Source organism: Panthera tigris, chromosome B4, assembly GCF_018350195.1.
Source record: "Panthera tigris isolate Pti1 chromosome B4, P.tigris_Pti1_mat1.1, whole genome shotgun sequence".
Lineage (NCBI taxonomy): Eukaryota > Metazoa > Chordata > Mammalia > Carnivora > Felidae > Panthera > Panthera tigris.
The window spans coordinates 2,747-29,491 of record NC_056666.1 but is presented as its reverse complement, the minus strand read 5'-3'; the positions used below and the strand labels follow the sequence as shown (position 1 = coordinate 29,491).

Below are 26,745 nucleotides of genomic sequence, written 5' to 3'. Positions count from 1 at the left end.
AGTGATGGCCAGCAGAGGGCGCACCATCAGCTTTTCTGACCCAGGGCACTTCAGAGCAGGAAGGGCTGCTGCTGCTCCCAGAGGACACAGGGCCTCTACCACTGTCTCAGGACAGAGAGCAGAGCTGTGTTTCCAGCGGGTTCTGCCGCCCACCCCAGGGGAGACCTTGGGAGCTTTGCAGCAACTTGGCATCTCCTGAGTCGCCAGAGAGAAGCTGCCTTGTTGTACTGAGTGCTGAGGAGGGGGCGCTGGGTGGCTTCCCTGGGCATGATGGTTGCAAAACAGCATAGGGCCTTGCATTTTCTGGGTTGTTCCCGTGTTTCATTCCTCAACTTCCTGGACAGTATTTGAACAAGTCGTATTTTACTAAAGGACTTGTGGATTGCAGGGTTCCACGACATCACCTCATAGATACAGTCGATGGTTTGTTCCAGATTCAGGCTTGTTTCCGGGAAGAAACGCTGACAGAAATTCAGAAGAACAGGAGCTGCATTCCATTAGGACTTGAATACACGAAATGTTTGTCTCAGGACCTTCTAGAAGAATGAGCTGTGACCCACTTTCCGAGTCCTGCTGGAACCAGTGACCGAGGTAAGGGCACAAACTGTCCCCCACAACATACATGCTTTTTTAAAAAATTTATGGTTATTTTTCCAACCTAATGAAGTGATTGAAAACTACAGAAAACCCCGTAGGTAGGTGTCTTAACCTTCTGATATCTATTACTTTAAATTGCACTTAGTAAACATACAGTGTAATATTAGTTTCAGGTGTACAATGTAGAGCAACACTTCCATGCGTCACCTGGTGCTCATACCAGGTGCACTTCGTAATCCCCAGAAGCTGTTTCATCCATTCCCCCACCTCATTGTGGAACCCCTCAGTTTGTTTTCTAGTTAAGAGTGTTTGTCACTGTCTCCTCCCCCCCCCCACTTTGTTTTGTTTTATTTCCATGTGTTAGTGAAATCATCTGGTATTTGTGTTTCTCTGACAGGCTTATTTCACCCAGCATAACATTCTCTCCATCCACCTCCTGGAAAATGACAAGATTTCATGTTTTTATGGCTAAATAATATTACATTCCATATACTACATCTCAGTTTATTCATCAGTTGATGGATGTTTGGTCAGTTTCCGTAATTTGGCTTTTGTAGAAAATGCTGCTGTAAACTCATGGTGCATGTATCCCTTTGAAGAATTATTTTTGTATTCTTTCTGTAAATACCTCGTAGTGAAATTGCTGGATCGTAACATAGTTCTATTTCCATTTTTTTTTTGACGAATCTCCATGTTGTTTTCCAGAGTGGCTGCACCAGTTTGCATTCCTTCCCACAATGCAAGAGGGTTCCTCTTTCCCCACATCCTTGCCAACACCTGCTGTCTCATCATTCATTGATTTTAGTCATTTTCACAGATGTGACGTGTTATCTCATTGTACTTTTGAATTGTATTTCCCTGAAGACGAGTAATGCTGAGCATCTTTTCATGTGTCTCTTGGCTATGTTTATGTCACCTTGGGAAAATGTCCATTCATGTCATCTGCCCATTTTTAATTGGATTTCTCATTTTTTGGGTGCTGTATAACTTTATATATTTTGGACAGTAAACCTTTATCAGATGTCGTTTACAAATATTATTCTGTAGGTGTTTTAGTTTTGTTGATTATTTCCTTTGTGACAGAAGCTTTTTATTTTTATGAAGTCCCATTATTTTTGCTTGTGTTTCCCTTACCTCAGGAGATATATCTACAAAGATGTTTGTACAGCCAATGTCAAATAAGATACTGCCTGTGTTAGGTATCCTCTGGGATTTTTATGGTTTCAGGTTTCAAACATAGTTCTTTATTCATGTTGGATTTATTTTTGTGTATGTTGTAAGAAAGTGGTCCGTTTGTGTTTTTGTTTTGTTTTGCAGGTTGCTGTCTAGTTTTTCCAAAACCACATGTTGAGGAGACTTTTTTTAAGTTTATGTATTTATTTTTGAGAGAGAGAGAGAGAGAGAGAGAGAGAGAGAGAGAGAGAGAACATGCAGAAAAGGGTCAGAGAGAAATGGAGAGAGAGAATCCCACGCATGTTCTGCACTGCCCTGAGATCATGGTTAGAGCTGAATCCACAGTCACACGCTGTGGAGACACACATGTGTCCCAAGAGTATCTTTTTTTACCCATTGGATATCCTTTCCTGCTTTGTTGAGAATTAATTGACCATATATGTATGAGTTCATGCCTGGGTTTCCATTCTATTGGTCTCTGCGTCTATGTTTTTGTTGTTGTTGTTGGTTGCCAGTACCATACTGTTCTGTTCAGTACAGCTTTGTAATATAACCTAAAGTCTAGAAGCGTGATGTCTCCAGCTTTAGTTTTGGTCTTCAATTTCTTTTGGCTGTTTGGGGTCTTTGTCACTCCATACATATTTTGGGACTATTTGTTCTAGTTCTGTGACAAATGTTTTGTTTGTGTGATAGGGATTTCATTACATGTGTAGATTGTTTTGTGGAGTGTAGACCTTTTAACAGTATTTTGTTCTTCCTATCCGTGAACATGAAATGTATTTCCTTTTCTTTGCGTCCTCTTCCATTTCTTTCATCAGTGTTTCAAAGCCTTTAGAGTACAGATCTTTTACCTCTTTGGTTAGGTTTATTCCAGGTATCTTGGGGTATTTGGTGCACCTGTCAATGGGATTGACCCCTTACTTTCTCTTTCTGTTAATTCATTATTTGTCTACAGAAATGCAATAGATTTATGTACATTGATTTCTGTACATTTTGATTTGTTGAATTCATGTATCAATTCTAACAATTTCTTTCATGTTTTCTATAGAGAGCATCATGTCATTTCCAAATAGTGAAAGTTCTATTTCTTCCTTGCCACTTTGGATGCTTCTTATTTCTTTTTGTTGTCTGATTGCTGTGGCTATAACTTACAGTACTATGTGGAATAACAGTGGTGAGAGGGATCATCCCTGTCTTGTCCCTGACCTTGGAAGAAAAATTTCAATTTTTCCCCATTGAGGATGAGATGAGCTGTGGGTTTTTCATAGATGGCCTTTATTATGTGCAGGTAGGTTGAGTACCAATATACTTGCTAGGGGGTTTTATCGTGAATGGACGTGACATTTTGTCGAATCGTTTTCCTGCATGTCTTGAAAGCATCATATTGTTCTTATCCTTTCTTCTATTACTGTGGTGCATCATGTTGATTGATCTGTGAATGTGGAACCACACTTGCAGTCCAGGAATATATCCCACTTGATTATGGTAAATGATTCTATTAATGTATTATTGACTTTAATTTGAAGGTATTTTGATGTGGATTTATGCATACATATTCATCAGGATATTGGTCTGTAGTTTTATTTAAATTTTTTTAAACATATTTAAAGTATTTATTTACTTAGAGACATAGAGTACATAAAAGTGAGGGAGGGAAGAGAGATAGGGAGAGGGAGAATCCTGGCCATGCTCCACACTGTCAGCACAGGGTCCAACGTGGGACTCGAACCCATGCGCTGCAAGATAATGTCCTAATCCAAAATTAAGATTTGGACACTAAACCCACTGAGCCACACAGGAGCCCCGGCAGTTTTCATTTTTAGTGGAGGCTTTAACTGGTTTTGGTATCAGCGTAATGATGGCCTCATAAGATGAATTTGTAAGTTTTCCTTCTTTTTTAATTTTTTTTGTAATAATTCAAGAAGAATACATATTATCTCTTCCTTAAATGGATGGTAGAATTCATTAGTGAAGCCATCTGGCCCTGAACTCTTGTGTTGGTGGGAAATTTTTTTTATTACTGATTTGATTTCTTTCCGTTTTCAGATTTTATGTATCTTCCTGTTTCAGTTTTGGTAGTTTGTGTGTTTCTAGGAATTGTTCCATTTTTCTCAGAGTGTCCAATTTGTTGCATATAGATTTTCATAATATTATCTTCTAACTGTATTTTTGTGGTGTTGACTGTTATTTCTCTTGTGTTATTTGTGATTTTATTTACTTGAGTCCTTTCCTTCTTCTTTGTGAAAACTCTGCCTAGGAGGTTTTCATGTTGATTACTGTTTTCAAGGAACCAGCCCCTGGTTTCATTGATTTGGTCTAGTGTCTTTTTGGTTTCTATATTCCTTATTTCTGCCGTAATCTCTCTTATTTCCTTCCTTCGGCTGTTCTTCTCATTCCTTTAGTTATAAGTTAGGATTGTTTGGGATTTTTCTTGCTCTTTATGGTAGGCTTGTACTGCTATATACTTCCATCATAGACTGCTTCTGCCGCATTCCAAATACTTTTACCAGTGTATTTTCATTTTCATTAGTTTCGGTGTATTTTCTCATTGATTTCCTGTTTGACCCATTCATTTGGTAGCATGTTATTTAACCTCCCTTTATTTGTGGCCTTTCCCCCTTACTGTGTGTGTGTGTGTGTGTGTGTGTGTGTGCGCGCACGCTCACGTGGTTAACTTCAAGTTTCTTAGCTTCGTGGTCAGAAAAAATGCTTGGTCTGATCTCTGTCTTTGGATACCTGTTGAGGCCTGCTTTGTGACCTAGAATATGATCAGTTACGGAGAATGCCCCATGTGCACTTGAAAAGAATGTGTACTCTGTCATTTTAGTATGGAGTGTTCTGAATATATCTGTTAAACCCACCTGGTCCAGTGTGTCATTCAAAGCCATTGTTTCCTTGTTGATTTTCTATTTACAGGTTCTGTCCATCGATGTGAGTTATGTGTTAAAGTCCTCTAATATCGTTATATTATTATAAATGAGTTCTTTTATGGTTGTTGTTAAATGTTTTATATACTTGCTGGTTGCATGTTTGGGGCATCAAAATTTAAAATCATTGGATCTTCTTGTTTGGTTGTCCCCTTTAGTATGAGATAGTGTTCGTCTTCATCTCTTGTTACAGCTTTATTTATTTTTTATGTTTAAGTCTTAGTTGACATACAGTGCATTCTCAGATTCGTGAGTAGAATTCAGTGATTCATCCCTTACATACAACACCCAGTGCTCATCGCAACAAGTGCTCTTCTTAATACAGGTCCCCCATCTAGCCCAGAGCTGACCCATCTCCCTCCATGAACCTTCACTTTTTTTTCTCTATCATTAAGAGACACATGTGGTTTGTTACCACTCTTCTCTTTTCCTGCCCCCTTCCCATGTTTTCATCTGTTTTGTTTCTTCAATTCCACATGAGTGAAATCATATATTTGTCTTTCTCTGATTGACATATTTCACTTAGCATAACACATTCTAGATCCATCCACATCGTTGCAAATGGCAGGATTTCATTCTTTTTGAAGCTGAGACATATTTGATTGTATATACATATGTATGTATGTATGTATGTATGAATATATGCACATACACACACACATGCATATACATGAATACACAGACACACACATACACAGACCCCACAACTTCTTTATACCTTCATCACACGATGGATACATGGGCTTTCTCCATAATTTAGCTACTGTTGATAAAACTGCTGTAAATATTGGGTGCATGCAATTTTACTACTAGGTATTGACCTAAAGGGTACCAAACTACAGTCTCGATTTTAAAGTTTTTTTGCCCGATATAAGTATTGGTACTGAGTTTCTTTTGATATTATTGGCATGATAAATGTTTTTTCATTCCCTCAATTTAAATCTGCAGGTGACTTAAGTCCAAATAAGGCTTTGTAGGCAGCACCTAGATAGGCCTTGTTTTTTTTTTTTTTTTGTTTCTTTTTTTTTTTTTTTTTTGTCCATTCTGTCCCCCTATCCAATGTTTTTGATTGGAGAATTTAGTCGATTTACATTAGAGTAATTATTGATAGGTATATATTTAGTGCCCTACTAGTTGTTTTGCCATTGTATCTTGATGTTTTCTCTGATCCTTTCTTGTCTGTAACAATTTTGGTCTTTCATTTCCACTAAAAGAGCCCGATTTATATATTCTTTTCTTTTGACTGGTAGTATATTTCTTTACTTATTTTTAATATTTTTTCTTTTTTAAAATTTAAGTCCAAGTTAGTTACCTTATAGTGGAATACAGTTTCAGGATTAGAATTTAGTGATCCGTCAATTACAAAATATATCCAGTACTCATCCCAAGTGCTGTCTCTAATGCCCATCACCCATTTAGCCCATACCCCTATTCAGTAACCCTCCAGGAACCCTTAGCTTCTTCCCTCTATTTAACGGTGTCTTATCGTTTGACTCCATCTCTGTTTGTATCTTATTTTTGCTTTCCTTTCACTACGTTCTTCACTGTTATGAATTTTCCCATCTGTGGAATTTAATATGATGTGTGTCTTTCTCTGACATATTTTGCTTATCATAATAAAGTCCAGTTCACTCCACGTTGTTGAAAATAGCAAGATTTCACTCCTTTTGATCGCCGTGTAATATTCCATTGTATGAATATACATCTTCTTTATCCATTCATCTGTCAATGGTCATTTGGCATCTTTGCATAATGTAGCTATTGTTGATAATGCTGCTATAAACATTGGAGTGCATGTGCCACTTGGAGTTAGCATTAATGTATCCTTTGTGTAAATACCTAGTAGTGCAATTGCTGGGTCCTAGTGCAGTTCTATTTTTGGTTTTTGTAGCGAATCTCCATACTATTTTCCAGAGTGGCTACACCATTTTGCATTCCCACCAGCATTGCAAAAGCTTTCCCTTTGCATCCTTGCCAACATCTGTCATTTCCTGAGATGTTAATTTTAGCCATTCTGATAGGTGTGAGGGGATATCTCATTGTGGTTTTGATGTGTATCTCACTTATGAGGAATGAGTTTGAGCATCTTTTTACGTGTGACCAATCTGGATGTCCTGTGTGTTAAAGTGTCTCTTCATGTCTTTTTCCCATTTATTCTCTGGATTATTTGGCTTTTGGGTGCTGAGTGTGATAAGTTCTTGATAGATTGTGGATACTAACCTTTTATCTGATATGTCACCTGCAAATATCTTCTCCCATTCCATTAAGTTTCCTTTTAGTTTTCCTGATTGTGTCCTCTGCTGTGCAGAAGCTTTTTATCTTGAGGTCCCAATAGTTTATTTTGGTTTTATTGCCCTTGCTTCTGGAGAAATGACAAGCAAGAAGTTGTTGCGGTCAGGATCAAAGAGGTAGGTTGCCTGTTTTCTCCTCTAGGATTTTGATGGTTTCCTGTCTTACATTTAGATCTTTCATCCATTTTGAGGTGTGTGTGTGTGTGTGTGTGTGTGTGTGTGTGTGTGAGAGAGAGAGAGAGAGAGAGAGAGAGAGAGAGAGAGAGAGAGAGAGAAGTTTAAGAACATAGTCCAGGTTCATACTTCTCACTGTCCAGGTTTCCCAGTACCATTTGTTGAAGAGACTCTTCTTTTTCCTTTGGATATTCTTTCCTGCTTTGTGAAAGATTATTCAGCCATATGTTTTAGGCTCCATTTTTGGGTTCCCTATTCTGGTCCTTTGATCTATGTATCCGTTCTTGTGCCCGTACCATACTGTCTTGATGATTGCGGCTTTCTAATGCACCATGAAGTCCAGAGTTGTAATGTCTCCATCTTTGTTTTTCCTTTTCAACATTACTTTGGCTCTTTGGGGTCTTTTCTGGTTCCATACAATTTTAGGATTGTTGTCTCTAGCTCTGTGAAAAATGCTGGTGTTATTTTGATAGGAATTACATTGAATTTGTCGATTGCTTTGGATAGTATTGACATTTTAACAATATTTGTTCTTCTAATCCATGTGCATGGGATGTTTTTTTTTCATTTCTTTGTGTCTTCTTCAACTTCTTTTATAGACGTTGTATGGTTTGTTCTTTTAATTTTTTTAATGTTTATATTTGAGAGAGTGAGCGAGCAAGTGAGAGCGCATGAGCCGGGGGGGGGGGGCAGAGAGAGACAGAGGGAGAAACAGACTCTGAGGCAGGCTCCAGACTCTGAGCTGTCAGCACAGAGCCCGTCAAGGGACTCAATCCCACAAATGCAGGATCATGCCCAGAACCGAAGACGGCACTTAACCGACTGAGCCACCCAGGAGACCCTCTATTGTTTTAACTGTACTGATCTTTTCCCTCTTTGGTTGGGTTTATCCCTGGGTATTTTATGGTTTTCAGTGCAGTTGTAAATGACATCAATTCCTTGATTTCTCTGTTGATTCATTACTGGTGTATAGAAATGCAATCAACTTCTGCATATTGATTGTATATTCTGATACTTTCCTGAATTCCTGTATCAATCCTAGAAGTTTTTTGGTGGAGTCGTTCGGATTTTCCATGGAGAGTATCGTGTCTGTGAGCAGGGAAAGATTGATTCCTCCTTGCCAACTTGGACACCTTGTATTCTTTTTGATGTCTGATTGCTGAGGCTAAGACTTCCAACAGCATGGTGAATAACTGCTGAGAGTGGACATCCCCGTGGTGTTCCTGACCTTAGGGGGAAAGCTCAGTTTTTCACCATTGAAGATGATATTAGCTGTGGGACTTTCATATCTGGATATTCTCATGTTGAGGCATGATATTTCTATCCCTCCTTTCATGAGGTTTTTTTTCATCAAGAAAGGATGCTGCTGCATTTTGTCAAACGTTTATTCTGCATCTATTGAGAGGATCATGTGGTTGTTATCCTTTCTTTTATCAATGTGATGTATCACATTAGTTGATTTGCAGATATTGAATCTATTGTGCATTCCAGGAATAAAATCCACCTCATTGTCCTGAATAATCCTTTTTATGTATTGTTGGATCCGGTTTGCTACTTTTTGTTGAGAATTTTTGCATCCAGGTTCATCAGGGAAATTGGTCTGTAGTTTTCCTTTCTGGTGGGGTCTTTGTCCAGTTTGGACTCAAGGCCATGCCGGCCTCATAGAATGAGTTTGGAAGTGTTCCTTCCATGTCTTTGGCCATGACCTTATCTTGTTCTTTCATTTGGGATGCATTCCTCTTGTCTTGGCATTTTGGCTGAGTATTTGCCTTCTCTGTTACCAAAGCTCATTATGTTACCTGCCTCTGGGATGAATGGCTATATGAAGAGGAGATCATCTAGTGTCCAGGGCCTAGCACATCACGGAGTGTCTGCGGTGTGTGTTGCATGCACTGTTTTGTGTTCTGGCTGCACTATCCTTCAAGCCAGTTGTATGAGCAATGTATGGTCCTTGGCCAGAATGTTGTGAGACTTTTCTAGGTCTGCTCCGATCTGCTTGTTAAGTGAGACTTGAAATGATTGCCACTAGAAGTGAAGCCCTGCATAACTGGTCAAGAGAGGTGTTATGGTCATGGGCTTCCCCTGGTCTTCTGGGGAATGGGCCAGCTCCATTGTGACTGAAGCAAGATTGAATGACCTTGAAGGCCAGTCTCGCCAGAACACAGGAAGTTGGGGTTGTTGTAAGCAGCTTAGGCACCCAGTGTGGGGATTGCCTTGGTTCCAGCAGATGGCTCTGTGGTTTTTTTTGCCTGGGGGGTGTGCAGAGCAGGGTAATGGCGCCACGCAGCTCCTCTGTCCTAGCTCTTTGTCCCCTCATTGTGAACACTGCTTCTCAGGGATGCTCTCCACGATGAGTGTATAATCTCCCCCACGGTGTGCACCAGGAGTTGTACAGATCACTGATTCAATGCCATCTGCCTGCAAGTTGTTGGCTGCCTTCTCTTCAGGAGTAGGCCAGTGCCCTCATGGCTGTATCCCAGCCAAGCATGCTAACCTTTGAAACTACACATTCTCGGGGTGCCTAGATGGCTTGGTTAAGTTTCTGACATTTGATACTGGCTCAGATCATGACCTCTTGGTTGTGGGATTCTCTCTTTCCCTGTTGTCTTGCCCCTCCTTTGCATGTGCTCTCTGTCTCTAACTTGAATAAACTTAAAAAAGAAATAGTGGCATGGAATACCTTATTTAGGCAAGACTGCCTCTCTGAGGGGAATGGCAGGGATCTATCAGTTAAATTTCCAGCACTGACTAGGAAATTCTTTGCTGACTGGTTAAAGGTTACATTCCTGAAGGAATGAATTTAGGTTTAGTGACATGTGGCCTTACCGTAAGTAACTCCATGATGGGCCTGTGATTTTTCTTAACATTCCAAACCCAAATTTTTACACATACATTTTTTTCACTAAATGTATAGCCCTAAATAATACTTTAGGCATCTACTGCCGGCCCAAAGATCATATCCTGTGAAACTGTGACCATCTCCTAATCATAGGTAAAGATCGACTCTGTGGCTCTAAGATCTTTGTGGCTCTAATTTACTTTGATCTATGTTACTAAGATCTTTGTGAGTATAGGTTACTGCTGGCCTTTTGAAGTCTTTGACGCAGGGACCCCCGGCCAGGTTGCTGACCCATCACTTAGGCACAGAAGCACCCTTTACAAGTCACCCCACCCTAAAGCGTTGTCTTTCCCTCTGGTACTTCTGGGGCTTACCCTTTGGCAAGTCACATATCCTCATGCAAACATGTCAGTGTGGACCAGAGAAAGCTCCTTGCCTGTGACTCCCCCTTCATGGTCAACTCTTATCCTTCTGAAACCCTTTGAACTCCCTATCGTTCTTCCAGTCTTTGGATGTCTCTTTGATTTGGAAATATTTGATTCTCTTGTATTCCTGCTAAAAATATACGTGAAAATATTAAAGCAAGGGTTCTTTACAATAAGTGAGCCAGTCACAATGCTTCATCTGGCCGCGTGTATGTTTTTATTTTTGACGATGTTCAGGCATGATGTGAAGTACATCCTGTAAACTCTGAGTATCATTCATTATCTAGCATGACCACCTTTATGGAAAGCCATTCAATGACATGATCGTTCAAGATCAGAAAAACACTTAATTTACATACCACATAATAGAGTGGTATATATGTACGTTATTATCTTAAAATATGTAAAGTAGATGTTTCTATGAAGTGTTTATCATGCATTCAGTTTTCTGTACCATGAAAGCTAGTATTTAAATTAAACAATAGTAAGAACAACAAGAATAGGTACATGTACATCACGAGTAACTAATACTGGAACTGGTTATATAATCTTATGTGTAGAAAAACCATGATTACTAATAATCTATTCTATCATGATGGGTTTCTATTTACCAAAAAAAATTGGGAACATAATACTGAGTATCCACATACATCAGACTGTTTTCTCACTATTGATGTCATAATGGTTGGTACATGATCACAATCAATGTATCAAAGAGATATGGTAGTATGAAGTAAAGTTTATATTTGTATTCAGATTGCTTTGGTTTTAACCTCTCCTAGCCCAGACTCATCCCAGCTGGCACGTTACAGTCATCCTGTCTCCTTAGGCTCTACTAGGCCATGACAATTTTTAGATTTTTCCATATTTTTCATAAGGTGCAAAGTTTTGAGGGTACGTTTGTAGAATGTATTTTGTAAAATGATCCTTGGTTGGGATATGTCTAACGTTTGTTCAAATGCTTAAGCCAGAGTTATTGTGTTTTGGAGCAGAAGATCCAGAGGCATAGTGCCATCCATAATTATCACTTCACATAAAGATTGTTTATTTTGAAGATTGGGGTCTTTTTTGGTTCCATACAAATTTTAGGACTGTTGTTGTTCTGTGAAAACTGCTCTCGGTAATTTGATAGAAATTCCATTAATTCTGTCAATTGCTTTGGGAAGTATAGACTTTTTCACTATATTTGTACTTCTGATCCGTGAGTATGGAATGTCCTTCCATTTCTTTGTGTCATCTTGAATTTCTTTCATCACTGTTTTATACTTTCTGAGTATAGGTCGCTCACCACTTTGGTTAGATTTATTCATAGATATCTTATTTTGGGTGTATGACTGTAAATGGGACTGTTTTCTTAATGTCTCTTTCTACTGCTTCTGTATTGTCTACAAATGCAACAGATTTCTGTACAATGATTTTGTATCCTGTGACATTGCTGAATTCATTTATCAGTTCTAGCAGTTATTGGGTGGACTCTTTAGGGTTTTCTATATATAGTTTCATGTAATCTGCAAATGGTTTCGTTTCGTTTGTCTGCTGGCTGTGGCTAGGACTTCCAGTAATTTGTTTACTAAAAGTGGTATGAGTAAACATCCTTGTCTTCTTCATGACCTTACAGGAAAAGCTCTCAGATTTTCCCCATAAGGTTGATTATAACTGCAGGGTTTTCATTTATTACGTTAATGTATGTTTCCTGTAAACCTACTTTAAGGGGTTACATGCATGAACGGATGTTGTACTTTGTCAAATGTTTCTTTCTGCATGTATTGAAATGACTGTATGCTTCTTTTCTTTTAACGTTTATTAATTTTGAGAGAGACAGAGCGTGGCAGGGGAGGGGCAGAGAGAGAGGGAGACATAGAATTCGAAGGAGGCTCTTGGATCTGAGCTTTCAGCACAGAGTCTGAAGCGGGACTTGAACTCAGGAATCATGAAGTCATGACCTGAGCTGATTTCAGACTGTTAAAGGATGAGCCACCCAGATGCCCCGATCATCTGGTTCTTATCCTTTCTCCTGTTGATGTATTGTATCACATTGATTGATTTGCGAATATTGAACCACCTTTGTAGCTTGGGAATAAATCCCACTTAATTGTGGGATATATTTACAGTTGGTTTATCTTCTTTTTGGATCGTACCATTTACTGGTATATACTATCCTCCTCTGTGTCTTGTTATGTACTTTTTTGAGTGTATTTTTTCTGATACAAGTATTGCTATCCCAGCTTTCTTTTGACATTCATTTTTGTGATATTTCTCTATCCTATCATTGTTGAGGTGTAAAGTGGGTCACTTGTAGGCATCTGAATCTGTTTTGTTTTTTCATCCATTCTTAGACCTTACCTCTCTAGATTGGAGCATTCACTCCATTTCCCTTCAAAATTGATTGTTATGTATATATGTATTGCCATTTTATTGCCTGTTTTGTTGTGGTTTCTAATGATTTTCTCTGATCCTTTCTTGCCTTTCTTTCATGTATTGCTTATTTTCTTTAGTGATATATTTTGATTTCTTTATCCCTATTCTTAGCATATTTATGACTGGTTTTAGGATATGGCTACTGTTAGGTGTTTATATAACCTCTTCTGCATTGAGCAGTTTGTATTGATGGTCATTTACCTTTGAACCCATTACTTTCTCCTCCCTAGGTTTTTGGCAGATGTTATTATATTTCAAATCCATTTCTCTGAGTACTTTAACTGATTTTTTTCCAGAAATGTTCATTTTTTACTTGTATTTGTCTTCTACCTCTATACTGTCACTGTTGGTCTCTCCTTTCCACTCAAAGAATCCCTCTTAATATTTCTTGCAGGACTGGTTTAGTGGTACAAACTCCTTTAGTTTTTGTTTGGGGAAGTCTGTGTCTCCTTCATCCTGAAAGATAGCCTTGCTGAATAGAGTATTCTTGGCTGCTGATTTTTCCATTCAGCACTTTGAATATGTGATGTCACTCACTTCTGGCTTGCCAAGTTTCTGTTCAGAAATATGTAGCAAGCCTTATGGGTCTTCCCTTCTAAGTTAAGGACTGTTTTGCTGCTTTTACAAGTTTTTCTTTATTCTCACCCTAATTTGTAAGTTTGCTTACAATAGGTTTGTGTGTTGGCCTGATTTTGATGGGAGTTCTCTAGTCTCCTGGATGTGGATGTTTGTTTCCCTCCCCCAATTAGGGAAGTTTTCAGCTATTGTTTCCTCAAATAAATTTTCTACCCCATTTTCTCTTCCTTCTGGACTCCTACAATATGAATACTATTATCTTTCCTGTAGTTACTGAGTTCCCTTAGTTTCATCTCACGTTGCAGAATTCTGTTCTCTCTCTTTGGTTCAGTGTGATTAATTTCCATCACTCAGTCTTCGAGGTCACTAGTTTGTTCGGCTGCTTCTTCCATCCCTCTGTTGTTTCCAGCAAGCATGTTTCTCCTTGATTGTGTCCTCAGTGTCTAACTATGTTATATCTTACCTCTGTCAGGGGTCTCACTCTTCTACTCATTCCACAACTCCAGTGAGTATCCTTATGATCATTGCTTTCAAATCTGTATCAGGTATGTTACCTACATCTCTTTGGCTTAGTTCTCTGGCTGTGGCTTTGACTAGGTCTTTCATTGTAGATAAATATCTCTGTGTGTCCATTTTGTCTGTCCCTCTGGCTCTATTTCTCTGTGTTAAGAAAGTCAGCTGTGCCTTCTGATCTTGAAATTAATGCCGTTATTAAAAAGAGGTCCTGGAGTCCTCAGCAGTGCACGTCTCCGTTTATAGGACCTGGACCTTCAGGAGGATATCGTATGGGTATTGCTCACTCCCTGCTGTTGTGTCTGGGTTACTTTTCCTTTCAGTGCAGGGGTCTGCACTGAATGCGTGCCTGTTGTGGGCTGTGCTTACTCTCAGTGGTGTCAGTGGGACTCAGGCAGGCCAGCTGAGTCAAGAATCAGCATGAATACATGTGTCTCCTGTGGCCTAAGCATTGTGTGAAATGCCATGTTTACGTTGCCTCTCTACACAGGCAGGGACCTGGCTATCACTCATCCTCCTGGATAACCCAGTGCTGGGTCAGCTGACCTCCAAATACCAGGATCTAAACTCAAGGGAATTCAGCTCCCCTGGGTTTTAATGCCCAATGTTGTGGAGATTAGTCTTCCCTGTGTTGCTACCTGGTGTGAGGGCTCACTTTTTCTGCCCCTTCTGCAGGCAGACAGCCTCCACCTTTCTGACCTTCCTAACCTTTCTGATGCAGCTTCTCTCTATTTAGGTGTGGAGTTTCTTCTGCCAGTCTTTGGAACCCTCTCTGGTTCATGGACTTGGATGTGGATGTTATGCAGTTGAAAACATGGGACAGCGTGAGCTCAGGGTCTGCTTACTCTGCTATTATTAATTTTTTAAATGTCTTATTATTTTGGATTTTTGAGACATGGGCTGACTCCTATCACCCGTGCACTTCAGGATTAGAAAGGAATGTTCCCACATTTGCTTCTAGTATATTGTGCTTTGAAACTCTCTTTAATGAGGTATAATTTACATATAACAAAGAGCCTCAATTTAAAGGGTATAATTTGATGAGACTTGATCTCATGGATACAGCACCATGAAGTCATATGGTTGCTCTCTAAACCTTAAATCATGATCCCTTTGTGTCTAGAGCTAATGTTGCTTTTGAAGTAAGGACTTTTTTTTTTTTTAACGTTTTCAGATATTGGCCAGGTGTCTGAATGCCTACACTAGGGTACCTACCTCCTTTTCGGATAGACTGTATTCCCGTAAGTATTGCCATCGCTCTACCTTTGGACTTTATCCTGCGTTGTATCTTTCAGTCTGTTCACTTAATTTTGTTGCAGTACTTTAATGCTGAGGGATGCATAATTGGATTGATTTTCACTAAATGGCACAGGCTGCAGTTCCAATCGTGACAGCACATGCTTCCTGTGTTAGGTACTCAAGAGCAAGGCAGATACCCTGGGCACTTGAGCTGAGTATGTAACTCGGTGTTTTGCCAGCCCTCTTCCCTTCCGTGGGAGACAAGGGTCTCGTTTTGGTCACACAGAAATGTAGGTGAAGTCAGCAGAGAAGGGTCCCTTCTCTTCTCTTCCGTTTGTCTCTCAAACTCCCTGTCACTACCTTCTGCCTGTCCCTTTCCCTGACTCACTCCCCCAGGCCCACTGCTCCATTCCAGCCATGATAAGGGTGTCCTCCAGCTGATGGCCTCTGCTCTGCCCTCACTCAGTGAGGAAACTACAGGAGGATTATGTAGTTCATGGGTCTGATCAAGAAATCTCTGCTCCTCAGAGTCCTCCTACACGTGGTGCTGTCTGTGGAGACCTGGCATCCTGGGCGTGGGTCTGACCCTCACTCCTCTCTACAGCTGGTTCCTCATCCTTCTCCACCATTAGATCTCAGCCATTTCCTAAGGACAGATACCTGTCTGACCCCAAGGCACCATGGAGTCAGGGAATATTTCCAAAATAATTGAGCATAAGCACCCCATCAATCTAGATATAGGTAGTTCCCATCACCCCGGAAAACTCCCTCAGGTTCCCCTGCACAAAGGGTGATCTTGCTTCTATCCTCCATCACCACCATTTCTGGCACTTTGTTACCTGTGTGTACAGGAACCCCACTGTGTGCACTCAATGGGGAGCGAGAGTAGATGGCCCTAGAAGCAGACGCTGACACAGAGACAAAACGATGAAAGGTAGATTAGGGGACAGTAAGAAGGACAAAGTGGAGGGGACATGATGGGCAGGGAAAGCATTCAGGTAGATCTGACACCTTCTTAAAATGTATATACAAACACGATTGTCTGTCACCATGCAGTCCTCTTCAAATTTCAAAAGAGTTGTCCTATAAGGCAAAGAGATTTTGGTTTATTCCCCTGTGATCTTATGTTTTCCTACATGCATTCTGTCTTCTGTAGTTTATCTGTGGCCTCAGATGAACATTTTAGTGTGTGGCTGCCTCTGTGAGATTATGTGTAATAGAAAATGATTGTCTTCAGATCTAGGTCTCTAAATGTACATATTCTCATACTTATCTTTTCTTTCATTGTGTGACAGGGCCCGAATTCTAATAGAAAAATGAAGGACATTGTCTTATTTTTTAAAACAGTGATTCCCACTCCCTGGGCTGAGTTGTTAACAGTCTTAGTTTAATGAACTCCCGTGACCATCTTTTTTGGAGGATCATTGTGTGGATATCTTAATTGAAACTGTGAGAAGCGTTAGGGGACAATTCCCAGAGATTTTGCAGATGATTTCTGCACTGAATGTCTTCTTTTTCTCTTGTTCTTGGAAACAAATGTTATCCCTGTTTTCACAGATAACACAGCTGAGGCTCTGTGTAGGTCCCACTGAGAACTGGTATTAGGGCTGAGACAGCAGGAACACAGGCAAAACCTCAGTATATTGTGAGAGAAGTTTGAGGAGATGCAAAGCTGTAGTCACGATGATGACAGGGGTCCAGTAGTGGTGGCATCTGGCCAGCCCTGAATTGTAGGATGACTCAGCTGATCTGGACTCTGTCTCCACTTTTAGTCTCACTGAGGGATATGAACTTGGGCATACAGCATTTTCATAAGACCAAGTTAAATTACCCATATCTCCAGGGCTCTTTTCCCCCCACAAATACCAGAACCTTCAGGAAAATCCAGAGAGACAAGAATCTTTTTACATGATTACCTGCGTGCACTTTGGCAACACACTGATATTTTGGAGATGAACGGTGCATTGTGCACTGAGAGCGGTCCCACATAGCAGCTCCGTATGGACCTCACACTCCCTGCTCAGGCTGTGGCCAGGAATGACCTCCAACTGCATCTCACTGACCCCAACACCCTCCCCTCTGCACCTCCTCAAACTCTGCTTACTGTGCTCAACTTCCCTTCTATTCCTGTATGATTCAAGTTTCCCCCGTTTTTGCCCTGGATCCTTCACTGGTGTTTCCATTTTGGTGATTACAAGGTCTGAATCATTTAATGAATGTCCCTCTTTCACACGGGACACCTGATGCTCTAAAAGTTAGAGAACCCAACACATTGTGTCTCCAACATACGCACCAGTACTGCCGATATGTCTGCTTTTGTGTAAAAAATCCTCTTTCATTTGACAAGAGAAACGTATAGCTCACTGTATTACAGGGACATGACACTGCCCATTGTGTGTATGTCCTGAGAAACTTGAGATATGCTACAGTGTCCTCAGGCAGTTTGTAGTTGGATTGCCAAGACTCACAGCCATCTCTACATCATTGCCACAAAGTCAATCATGAAGAAGATGAATATACTTTACCAGCCACTCATCCAATTCAGGTCATCTTAACAAATAGAGTAGGTGGTGAAGGGTGGTCCACTGGGTACAGCCTGCAAGGCAATCCTGGGAAAGGACCAGGACTCTTGCATACAAAATAGCCTGCGGAAAAGAAATGAGAGGTATGTTCATAGGACAGAACAGAGCACCAACACCAGCAAAAAGCAGAAACCCAAAGCAGCAGTGCTCATATCCTTCTAGTTTCCCCACCACCAGATTCCAAGAGGGCAGCATCAGTGCCAAAATCTCTACCCATACTTTGGGTTCCACTTACAGCTTTGGGGTGGGAAGAGGATGTGATTGGGGTAAACTAATGTCCCCACGTGTCTGGAAACGTAGAAACAGCAAGGGCCCTTTTCCTAGAAGATTTATAGGCTGAATACTAATTAACAAAGTAGCATATTCCAGATAGGAAGGCAACTATGTCCAGGATCACACTCCACCCTTCATTCCCTCCACCACAGAGGCTGTTTATTGTGCATGTGAAGAACTACAGAATGAGAAGGAATGACAATACCAGTGTCCACACATGGAATCATAGCCCTCGTGGCTCAAAGTTCTGCCTCTAAGCCCCTGACTGTGCCCAAACTACTGTCCCGACAATGGGGTCTCCTCCTCTCTGGAAGTGCTATCCATGGGCACAGAGACATATGGGGAGATGGGGATCGTGAGGGCCTGTAGAGGACCTAGGAAAGCATGCTCTTAGAGAAACAGGTAGCCTATACATGTTAGTTGGGTTCAGCTAATTTATTTGAATTCAGAGGTACTTCTCAGCTTAAGTACAGTACATTTTGCAGGGTAATTGTGTTCTCTGGAAAAATGAGCTGAAATTCTAAAAGACAAAATTAACACAAATGCACTTTGATGTCTGGTGTAAGTTTCCATGTTTTAGCTGTACCTGTGACACAGGACACGAGAGAACGTGCTCAGGTGAACACAAGCGAAGGACACCGTGGGGACTTGCCACACAGGTAATTTTGGATTTTTTCTCTTCACAAATTAAGTTCCAGTGCATGTTTTCTATGACAAATATGCCACCTCTTATAGTTCAGAGTGTGTGTGCCCAGGGCACACCTGAAGGGATTCTGGACAGCATGTTTACCAAAATGCTGATAGGTATGAAATTTACTTTGTCTAAGACCATTGTAAATGACACATACAAAAATATAAGTTGGAGTGAAGGCAGTTCGCATTTTCAAGTTGTAAGGATACCCACAGATTTTTCTGAGCACGTTAAAACCCTCAATAGAAGGAAACAGGAGAGGAGGAAACAGCAAGAGCAATGATTCCACATTGAGGAGATCCACAAAGAATGAGGCAAGGTAGGAGACTTCCAAGTGGAGTGTGGTGTCATCCTCCTTGATTTATTCCAGGAACACATTAGAAAAGCCCTATGGCCTCCACCTTTAGGCATGCTTAGCTGCTCAAGTTACCACAAACAGATGCCAGCTGGGAAAGAGGGAAGCCTGTAGACTCGGCGGTAAAGGTTTTGCATTTGGGAAAAAAAAACAAAAACAAAAACAGCAGACAGGCCATACTTCACACAAACCAGAGAAAATGGCAGGAGGGTGTCCTGTACAGAAAGATGTGGCGGTCTGTAAAGAATTAGAACTGAAAATGGCCACAACATTTACTTTGTGCTTCACGGCAGTTTTGGCAGAGCCAGTGTCGATGTCACTCTTGGTTGTGACACCTACTTCTGGACCTGCAAAAGGCTCTAGAAGGGATGGAGGTTTATTTTGATTTGCGTAGACTGTTTGGAGGTCAAAAACAAAACAAAAAACCCTCCCCTCATACTTCGAACAACTTAAACTCTTTGTCCCAGTGAGATCCCAAATTACATGCACAGGGTGTCTCACATGCCTCCGGTGATACCCAAAAAGAACTTGAAGAACCATCCCTTGTAACTTGATGAAGACTCCTAAAAGCCCTGACTCAGATGTATTCACTCAGCAAACAACTATGGATGGCTGGGGGCACGACTAGATGGACGTACGTTACATTGTGCCTCATGCCTCACAGATCCCAGCACGTGGACTGTGTGCAGGGCATTTCTGCTGAAGCGCTATGTCTGATTTTCTGCATACGGCCCCATTCCTTTTCCACAAGAGACGCCTGTACCAACCCATTGTGGGGGAAAGGACAAAGATGAGATCCTGGGAAACTTTTGAGGAATGTGGTAATGGCAGCAGACACATTCCCCTTGCATCACAATATCTGTGGTACCGCCTCTGCACCTTGGCCCAAGACCTAACAGCAACAAAATAAGGTGAGTGTGTTTTACAAGTCAACTCCTAGTGCTCAGATCATCTTACCAAGTGTTGCAGGTGGAGGGGTTCTGAGTGGCCTCAGGGCCACTAAGGTTCAGGAGGTGGACGTGCGTAATAGTCCATGGGGGCGGGGCGTCTCCAGGGTAGGGCATGCAGAATCGTCCAGTTAACGGAGGAGGTCCCCAGGATCCAGACTGCCCTGCAGAATTGACAGCTACATCCATATGCCAGACAAGAGAACCAATACCAAAAGCAGCTGTAACCCAGAGAAGAATGTGTCAGCACCTGCCACCTTCTCTACCACCAGGATCCAAGAGAGTAGCATCAGTACCTGAAAACTCTGTCCCTGCCACTGGATACCACCTACAGCTTGGGGTAGTAGATGCAAGAGGTTAACCTACTGCCACCACACATCACTGCCCATGTCTGTGGAAGAAAATGGCAAGGGTCCTGTCCTAGAGGGTTAACAGAAGTAATTACAGATTAATGAAGTAGCATTCTCCAGACAGGCAGCCATCGATGTCCAGGTTCACCCTGCATCCCTCCTCTACAGCGACTCCAGATGCTCTGCTTTTGGTATATTAAGAACACACACACACACACACAAAATAAGTGGGAATACACGGCTCATATTCTGTTCATGGAATCACAGCCACTCCTGGCAAAACGTTCTGCAGCCGGACCCTCTCTATGCCTCCTCTGCTCTTCTCCCTGAGAAAGGAGTCTTCCCTCTTGAAGTGTTGTCAAAGGCCTCTGAGACCTCTGGGGAGTGGAGGATGCCTGGAATCCTGCAGGGGAATGAGAGTCCTCTGTGAAGAACAAGTTACTTGTGGTGAATGTCTACAAAGCTCAGATGTGTTCATCTTAATTCATAGGGAATTCTGACTTTAAGCATACTACAGGACACAGAGTAATTATGTGCAACAGAAAAAAAGAAGGAGAAAATCACATAACAGATTTCATGCAAGTGTTTTGGTACAAAACTCCTGGTATGTGTCATGAGACTGTATGAGCTCTAACAGTGACTGGGGACACAACCAAAAACTGCTCATAGAAACGCAATTGAAGGACACAGTGTTCAAACTATTTTTACCTAAGGTATAGGTGGAGGATTCCAGGCAAGTCATTTACCAACAAAGACAGGAAGGTGATGACTGATGACACTGGCTTTATCTAGGACCACTCTAAATGGCACAGGGCACAACATATGAAGTTGGAGTCATGAGGTCGTTTCTAACCGGTTCATCTCCTAGCCAGAATCAAGAAAGAAAGACACAGCAACCACACTCTTCCCACAGAGGTGAGATCTGCAAGGGGTCACCCAGGCCAGGAGACTTCTGTTTGGAGTGTGCAGTCATCCTCCTCTCGTTATTTCTTGAAACTCACGGAAAAACCTAAAGGTACTCAGTCTCTAAGCGCTTTTGGCTTCTAAACTTACCACAGAAAGCTGACAGACTAAAAATTGAGAAGCCTGTGGGCTCCTGGGTTATGAGTATGCGTTTCGAAAACAAAGAAGAAATAGACGTATCACACAACACGCAAAACAAGACAAGTCTGGGTGAGCGTGCTGTACATAAAGATGAGGGTTTCCCAAAAGAGTTACAACTGAGAATGGCCCCGGCATTTACCTTGTCCTTGTCTGCATTCTTGGTACAGCCAGAGTCGCTGTAACTCACAGAGGTTTCAGCAGTTTCTCAATCTGCTAAAGACCCTAGAAGGGACAGAGGTTTATTCTGCTTTCAGAGGACTGGGCATAATGAAAACAATCCCTCAACTCATTCCTCAAATATCTTAAACTTTTCCCTTCAGTCAGGTCCGTGACCAGAGGCAGAGGGTATCCCACATGCCTCAGGTGACCCCCAAGGATAAGGGAGAGAACCATCCCCTCACCTTGATAAAGACCTCACGGTGCTCTAGTTCATGTTGTTTCATAATTAATCACATAACTGTGGACAGGTCAGGCACAACTAGCAATTTAGAATTCATCAGTAAAACAGTTTTCTCAGTATACATCATGGGAAATCACGATTTCATTACAGATAAAGAATTAATATGAGGATGCTTGGATTCATAATCCGTCTCTTAATTTTGGCTCAGGTCACGATCTCACAGCTTGTGAATTCAAGCCCAGCGTTGGGTTCCTCACTGACAGTGTGGAACCTGCTTGGCATTCTGTCTCTGCCTCTCTCAAAATAAATAAACTTAAAAAAAAAAGATTAACATTGAGAATACTGGTTTGGTGTATATCCTCAATGAGTCCTCAGGAAGCGTGCATTTCTTCCGACTTCAGGCAAATTGTTCAATCTCTCAGCCTATCTACAAGCTGCCTTCCACATGAGAGCAGTTAGTATATAACTAAAGACTAATGTTACACTATAGAGAAATGGAAAACTGTGAGAAGTTAGCAGTGAAGCTGCAGAGTTACACTGATACCATCAGGGGACTAAGCTAAGCTTTATGGAACTTCAATTGAGGGATGTAGGAGTACAGTTCCCAAAAACAAACAAAAAGAAAGACCGTTAAAACTAGTGAATAAATGACCTTCTCCTCAAATAAACTAAAGTCTTCACATTGAGTCCGGGTGGGAAGAAGGATGAGGCCCATGTCCTGTCATCCTTTCCAGGCTCTTCAGACAGGGGGATGCTAGAGGAGGTGGGAGGGTCACTGGTAGAGGAGGGGCATGAGCTCCACCAGTCTCAGGGACAAGTGCCTCACTGACTGTGGCAGCAGAGGAGAACACCCTTCTGTCACCCCTTCAGACCACCTGCTGTCCTTAGTGCTTGTGATTCTTTCCAGACCACACAATGATCATCCACAGGAACAAGCTGCACAGCAGAAGTTAGATTGCGGCACATCACAACGTGCCTCTTACCTCTCCTCGGAGGGTTCTGCGTCTCTGGTCTTGCAGCCATTGGTTTCTGCCTCGTGTATCCCTCAGGCAGCCTCTTTGCTTCCATCCCGTCCAGTCTTGGATACAGAAAAATAATGGACTTCTATAAGAGTTGTAACACCACGTCGTCTACTAGACAACTAACAGTGCAGGCGTCATCCCTGGAAACACCCATAAAAACGCAAGTCAAATGACCACACCTGTATTTCAAGTAAGCGACCTCCCTGCCCTGCTCCACCATCTCCCTGTCCCAGATCTGAGTCTTGATCTGGGTGAGAAAAAACACATCCACCTTCAGTCGGAAGGTGGTGCCACACTGTGCACCAAAGAAAGAGGAGGAAACAAGAAAACACTTACCTAGTTGTCCTGAGCATTCTTCTCATGAACTGCAAGCTGAAAAAGCCAACAATGACAAGCCCATGGTTAGGGATTCCAAGGGCCACTACACTCACCCGCGTGAGGTGCTAAGGGTTCAGTATGTCAGGCAGAACTCAGGTTACCTGGTATCTAAAGGTGAGCTCTGCCTGCTGCAGCTGTTCCCGTGTTCAATTTGTTGCCTGTGAGTTACAATTGCTCTTGTCAGATAAGGCCCAATATTGGGTATGATTTTAAATAAGCTGCCCACGTTCCCAACAACCTCATATCTGTCCCCTGATACAATTTATTCTTACACATGAAACACTTTGCCCATGATTATCAATGTACAGTAGGATCAAAGCTCTTGTTACATCCTTTCCTTACTCATTATTCCATGCCTGTAGGGTTCAGAGTTCATAGAATTCCTTCCCATTTTCAATCTTTCTCTAACTCATCATGTGACAAGTGTCTTTTATCATAAAGATCTATTCTTCTATAACTTATATCCTCACCATGTTTCCCAGGGTTGCAAAGACGAGGGCCATGAAATGGCACTACCACGTTGATGGGTATGATTCATTGTACGACACACTGCTTTCCTACAGATGATGACAATTGACACCACCCCCGAGGAATGTTAGCGTGGACAAAGTTTCCACACAGTCTGGCCACTACTTGAGATCTGCAAATGTTTATAAACTTAATTGTTTTATTCTTTCTAAACTTACCTTTTTATCTGTTAATACTCTATGTATATGTTGACTTTAAACATTGCAAAAAGATTAAAAACCAAAAAATGAACAGCGGTTTCATGAGCTTCTGGTAATTACTAGCTGAACTCACTTGTACTTGTTTATTTCTTCTGTAGCTATTTTCTTTTTTTTCCTAATGTTTATTTTTGAGACAGAGAGAGAGTGAGCACATGCATGAGCGGGGGAGGGACAGAGAGAGATGTAACAGAATCTGAAACAGGCTCCAGGCTCTGACCTGTCAGCACAGAGCCTGACATGGGGCTCGAACTCCCGGACTGTGAAATTATGACCTGAGCTGAAGTTGGACGCTTAAACGACTGAGCCACCCGGGCGCCCCTTCTGTAGCTATTTTCAAATTTTACCTGCAGCTGCCAGCTGATTCTTCTTTGCCGCCAGTTCACAGTGTCATTTTCAGCTTCCTAAGATGGGAAAAATACATACACAGTCAGGACCAAGGTCCAGAATTCTCCCTTTTTACCTCCCAGCACTCTTGAAGGTCTATGCAAATATCCCTTCCCCCACTTCTCCCATAAATGCACAGACTGACAACCCAATCAGAGAAATGAAGTGAACACCCCATTTAAGTTCAAGAAAATTCAACTTCTGTCTGCTGCCATGTCTCTACTATTGGACCTGTCTTTCTAGTTCTCTTGTTTCGTCTCCTTTATCATAAAGTCATCAAATAACATTGTATTTTGTGCCTTCCCAGAGTTGGTCTTTTGTTTGATATGGCGAAGACTCATTTCATCAGTGAGTGAAAAACCATATCTGACCAACTGTACCCATTAGGATGAAGCAGGGGATCATCACTAGTCTTACACCTCCGTGGGGAGCCCTAATTCTCAGTCCAAAAGTTGTACCATGACACAGGCAATCACCTGAAATACGACCTTCCAGATTATGGTTTCACTAACATTGCAGCTCACTCCCAGACATTGCTAGAGTTCAGGACTGCAACCCCTGCCTCAACCTTCAAAAGGCCAATCTTAGAACAACATCATCTCCTGATGTACAACCTGATATGAACTGTCACACAGTCTGGGTTTACTTCCAGGAAAGAGATTTCAGGTGGAAAACTCTCAACTTCATGGAGCCAAATCTACTTTAACAAGACTCATTCCATTGATAGTGAAGGCAGCCAAAGGCAATGCTTGGCAAGGCTGGGTTGCTGTGTTGCCCTCAGACTATTTTCTTTGTGGTGTTGACTGAGATGGTTTCAACTTGACACTTCATGTACTCAAGAATCACATGACAAATTGAAAATCTCTTAGAAAATGACACAAAAGCACTAGACAGAGAAAGGCACATGCATTTCCTTCTGGCCTCTCAGGCAGTCCTTCGGCAAATGCTTGCTGGAGTGGTTGTAATGTAGTGGCTCTGTTGTAAGGGGTTGAAGATAGACAGGTGATCAGGGTGCTGTACCCACTCACAGGAAGAGCTTACGAGTTAACAAAAACAAGATGCCAGTGAGACAGAGCAAGCCCTAACCCCAGCTATGGGAAGGATGAACATAAAGTGAGTCTCCAGGGAAGAGAAGACTTCACTTTCCAACATGAGTGAGGGTCTCAAGTCCCCCATCTCCTCCTGAGAACAAAAGGAAATACTGTACAAAGGAGGAGACATGTGACTGAATGCACCAAGTATCTGACAACCCCACGAAGACACACAAGACCAAGATGGAGAAGAAGGAAGCCCAGGACAAAGCCAGCCTGGCAGTTGGACCCAAACTCCCTAGGACTCATCATTGATGTGGGGGGCATACATTTGAACGGCAAAGAAGCTGAAGAACTTTATGGGCACAGAGTTAGAAGTAAACAAGTGTAGTTCAGGGGCGGCCAGCAAAGATGAGCCCTAGTGAAGCTGCAGGCTTTGGCCAAGACTCAGAAGAGTTACACTTGAAAAATCGGGGGACAGGAAACAACTTGACTTTCTTACGGATTGGGCCTGCAGTGAACAATCTCACTGGCAGAATGGATGCAGGGATCCAGTACTGCTGGTACCCCTACCCACTTTCCAGAAAGCAACTTCCATTGTTTCTGCAGCAAGATAATTCATTTTTTTTCCCCACACATTTTTGACCCATGTCTGGTCCTGAACAAAAATGACCTAACTGCTGGGCGACAAAACAGTGTGATGCGATTGAAACCTACAGGACAGTGTAGGTGATTCCAGAGTGGATCCAGGTATTAAAGTTATTAATGATGGTACCTTCCCTCTTCCACCCCGAAAACATGACACAATGTGTGGCAAGCACTTAGGAGAAAGGAAAATGCAGGTTACGTTACAGAAAGCAAGGTAGGAAGGGAAGGTCCAATTCTACTGAATGCATTGGGCAAAAATACTCTGGACCCAGTTCCAAAAGAAATACAATTATCTCTACTGGCTGCCATGTTCTTCCATACAATCCGGTCCTTGTGACAGTTGTCACGTGAACATCTTTTCTAAATATTTTTTAACGTTTATTCATTTTTTGATAGAGACAGAGTGCGAGTTGGGTAGGACTAGAGGAAGATATAGAATCCAAAGCAAGCTCCAGGCTCTGAACTGTCAACACAGAGCCTGACATGGGGCTTAAACTCATGGACCCTGAGATCATGACCTGAGCCGAATTTGGACGTTCAACCGACTGAGCCACCCAAGCGCCCCATCTTACTTTTTTGAAGGCACTTTTCTTTGTTCATAGAATTCTTCCAGGTTATGTGCTTTCTCCTTCAGCTGTTTGACTTTTGCTTCCTTTGTGGCTTTCACAGACCTCAATGCA

General features: G+C 41.8%; 2 long non-coding RNA genes across 5 annotated transcripts; one reads left to right on the top strand and one right to left on the bottom strand.

Annotated features, from left to right (window-relative positions):
• The first annotated feature begins 456 nt into the window (after positions 1-456).
• LOC122240185 lies at positions 457-23,910 on the top strand. The gene is made up of 3 exons (XR_006219545.1): positions 457-591; positions 18,594-18,686; positions 23,757-23,910. It is a non-coding gene; the product is annotated as an uncharacterized LOC122240185 (long non-coding RNA).
• LOC122240184 lies at positions 19,975-26,745 on the bottom strand. 4 transcript variants are annotated; one of them, XR_006219542.1, is made up of 6 exons: positions 26,638-26,745; positions 24,347-24,403; positions 23,233-23,268; positions 22,858-23,036; positions 21,614-21,696; positions 19,975-20,184 (listed from the first exon to the last, which is right to left on the bottom strand). It is a non-coding gene; the product is annotated as an uncharacterized LOC122240184 (long non-coding RNA). The 4 variants fall into 4 exon arrangements; XR_006219543.1 differs by lacking the exon at positions 21,614-21,696; XR_006219541.1 differs by lacking the exons at positions 19,975-20,184; positions 21,614-21,696 and having other exon boundaries at positions 22,473-23,036.